The sequence below is a fragment of the Diceros bicornis genome, chromosome X (genome assembly GCF_020826845.1).
Source record: "Diceros bicornis minor isolate mBicDic1 chromosome X, mDicBic1.mat.cur, whole genome shotgun sequence".
NCBI classification, from domain to species: domain Eukaryota; kingdom Metazoa; phylum Chordata; class Mammalia; order Perissodactyla; family Rhinocerotidae; genus Diceros; species Diceros bicornis.
In genome coordinates this window covers 125,739,190-125,742,791 of record NC_080781.1, presented here as the reverse complement: position 1 = coordinate 125,742,791, position 3,602 = coordinate 125,739,190, and the positions used below count along the sequence as shown (strand labels likewise).

The following is a 3,602-nucleotide window of genomic DNA, read 5'->3' as shown; positions in this document are numbered from 1 at the left end:
TGCCAGGATTTGTAGGAAGATAGCAACTATAAGGAAAACTTCATAAAAACAAGTGGAGAGTGAAGGGAACACAAAGCAGGAGAAGTGATTTCAAACAGAGGGATAATAAAAACAGTCCTCACGGAGGAGATGAAAGTTGAACTGGCCTTGAGTTTCGATAAAGAGCCACGAGAACAGGGCTACAGATAGAGGGGGCAAGGTCTACAAAGACAGGAATGTACTGCGATTATCTCTAGAACAGAGAGCTCTTAAGTCAGTCTAAAAAGCAGGGTTCATATGAAGATTCAGGCCATATTGCTGAGGGTATGGAATACCATGATAACTAGTTTAGGTTTTATTTTGTAGGTTTTATTCTGTGGATCCAGCAAAGATGTTTGAGCAGGTACATGATTAGACACGATTAGAGCTGTATATTAAGAAATCACCCTGGTGATAGCATGAAGGATGGAATGGAGGGAAATGAGAATAGAGACAGAAAGATGACTTAAGAGGCTTGTATGGTAAGATTAGGAAAGAACGAGGGCTTGAATTAAGTTAATGTGACCACAAAGCAGAGGTCAGATGTCATCGATATTATAGTCTTACAATCAATAGGACTTGGTGACTACTTGGATGTAGGGGATGGTGAGGGGTGGGGATGGTTCAAGATGTGACTCAAGATGACACAGAGTAACTGCGTAGGACCAATAAAGAAAATGAGGAAATGAGGAGAGTCAACATGTTGGATTGGAGTTTACAAGGCAATGGGGATTTTCCCTTAAAAAAACATTGAGTTTAAGGAGTCTAACAAACGTTTACCTGGAAATATCCGCCCACCAGTTGGTGAGGTTCGATTTGGGGCCTAGATGAAAGACTTGAGCTGGAGATGGAAGTACAGGAAATGAATACAGAAAAGGAGAGATGAGTATGCTTGGGGGAAAGAGGCAGAGGGGAGTAATGGAATCCATGTAGTGGTAGGGACGAATTGGACTTAAAATTGTGAGGAGACGTTTCTTTCTCTAAAGTACGACAAGAAAATGAGGGAGTGAGTGAACAGAGAGAGGACTTCAGAAGTGGAAGGGAAGGACCTTGAGGGACCTCACAGAAGATGGCTTTGATCTTTTTGGGTCTTCTCTGTAAAATCTCAGGTGGGAGTAAGAGGAGCTAAGGAAGGATTAAAAACTTGACGTGTGGAAAACATTCGGAAGAGTCTTTGTGTGAAAGGTAGGCAAAGAGGCATCACTTCTAACATGTCATACTAGGGAACTGATAAGAAATATTCAAATATCTGTATCTCAGAAGCAGTTCAACTTGTTAACAAATACTGCCTATTTGTTAACACAGGCACTATAGTTAAAGTCGTTGCAACACAATGATGAAATTAAGATAACGTAAATAGCAGGTCAAATGTAATTAATTTCATTTACATCTCAAGTAATTTCTTAGAGTGGTATTTGCAAATTTTTCTACCTTAAAAATTTTTTTTTCACGATGCCTGGTTTATTTTTCATTTTTTCCACACATCACGTGATTTTCGATCCAACTTTTCCTATCCTATTTAGGATGCAATTTAAAAAATAAATTATTTCCTGATTTTAATCATTTAAAAATTGACCAGACTTCACTTTTATAATAAAAATGTACAATATTAATCTCTTCTTGATTACCACATTCCTCAAGAACCCAGTTTATTGATTTTAAGTTGTATGGATGGACTGGGACACTAAACAATGGTAATCTCATTTTGTTGGTAGAGTAGTTAGATTGCTTTTCCACCCTTAAAGGATCTGTCACAGAATTTCTGAAAAGTCCATTGAAATTACCCAGCTGACTGCATTAGCTTTAACTAATTGAGCTTCAGAAATGAGTGGCATGATTCTTACTTTCCTATCGCTGATGCAGAGGAGGAATTTGTTAAGACTTTGACACTTTACTATGGGGCAATAGTCAACTTAACCTATGTTGTCATGGTTGCTCTTGGTCGACTTGAAAAAAAAATCCAGAAAACACAATCTGTGCCAATGAATACTATTATCTGTCACCAACAGAATCAACGCTTTCCCGCTACTGCTTTTTTCTTAATGAGTGAAATTCTTGCACCTAGTAAGTATTAAGCAAATAGTTGTTGAATGGTGCAGACAGCTAAGAAAACCAATACAGTGGGTTAAAGTGATACATTTACTCATGTAATAATAGATCTTAGGGGCTGGCCCGGTGGCGGAGCGATTAAGTGCGCGTGCTCTACTGCGGCGGCCGGGGGTTCGGATCCCGGGCGCGCACCGATGTACCACTTGTCAAGCCATGCTGTGGCGGCTTCCCATGTAGAGTAGAGGAAGATGGGCACGGATGTTAGCCCAGGGCCAGTCTTCCTCAGCAAAAAGAGGAGGATTGTCAGACGTTAGCTCAGGGCTGATATTCCTCACAAAAAATGAAAAATATAAAAAATAATAGATCTTCGACCTTTGAATCTGAAGAGGAACTCAGAGATCATTTAGTCTGAATCTTCTCATTTTACAGATGGGAAAAATGCTGCACAGGGGTAGAAAGGAACTGCTTAAGTTCACACAGACAGTGATCAGAATACGTAAACATGATTCTGTCTCATATAACAAAATGAGGCTGGGATTTTATTTTATTTTTTGGAAAAGCTATGGAAATACATGAAAAAAAAGCTATGATCTTCCTTATCAGTAATTGACCGTCTCTGGGATATATGACATTGAGTTCTAGGAGCTCTATTACTAAGTTTAGAAAGAGACAATGTAAGTCATTTCTGAGTAACTGCAAATATTGGCCTACAATCCATCTGATCAGCTTGGTTGTCTTACTAATGGAGATTGATTAAAGTTGTACATACAATATAATATACTAAGATATAGGTCCCTTTGGGTCAGATATTGTGTCATCTATTCAATATAAATGTGTGCATATGAATATGAATAACACACTGTTCTTGTTTTCAAGGAGCATTTTGTGCACCTCACCACACTGAATACAGTGTTTCCTGGCTTACTGATTGACTTGGTGTTCCTCTATCCCTTCTCCCCAAATGACTGCTGTGGTTTGCGATTTAATGGAACTGTGCTTCAGGTATGGATCTTGGGCTGCCTGTAGGAAATATGCCACTGATCACATATTTGTATGGTATCTTACAGCTTACATAGATATCCTTTGTGTGTTAAGACAAGATAGAATGTTAGCAACCCCCAAGATAAGGATGCAAGTGGTCCTAGTGGCCTTTTCAACACAATGGTTTCAAGGAAGTGGTTTCAACATAATAGCTTAAAGGCAATGGCTTCAGAAAGTAAATTCAGGAGGCAAAGCATTACACCTTTCTGAGTTTCAGTATCCCCATGGTGGCTTGTGATGAAAACAGTAATTTTCAAAAGTTTTTAAAGGAGCTGAGCCTTTTATTTTTTCAAATAAAATTTTATATTAAAAATCTCAGTAGTTATGTAAAAAAATTATATAAAAAAGATAGAAGTAGAAATTCTCTGGATGAATCAGAAGTGGGGGACAGGTTCTTACTAGCTAGGCTTACTCTCTACTCCTCTCTATTTTATGAATGAGGAAAGAGAATTCCAGAGAAGTAAAAATGAGTTTGCCCTAAAATTCCTTGTTAA

At 38.4% G+C, this 3,602-nt stretch overlaps 1 non-coding gene across 1 annotated transcript; it reads left to right on the top strand.

The window, feature by feature from the left end:
- The first annotated feature begins 3,152 nt into the window (after positions 1-3,152).
- LOC131401499 (U6atac minor spliceosomal RNA) lies at positions 3,153-3,279 on the top strand. Its single transcript, XR_009217700.1, has one exon. It is a non-coding gene; the product is annotated as a U6atac minor spliceosomal RNA (small nuclear RNA).
- The last annotated feature ends 323 nt before the right edge of the window (positions 3,280-3,602 follow it).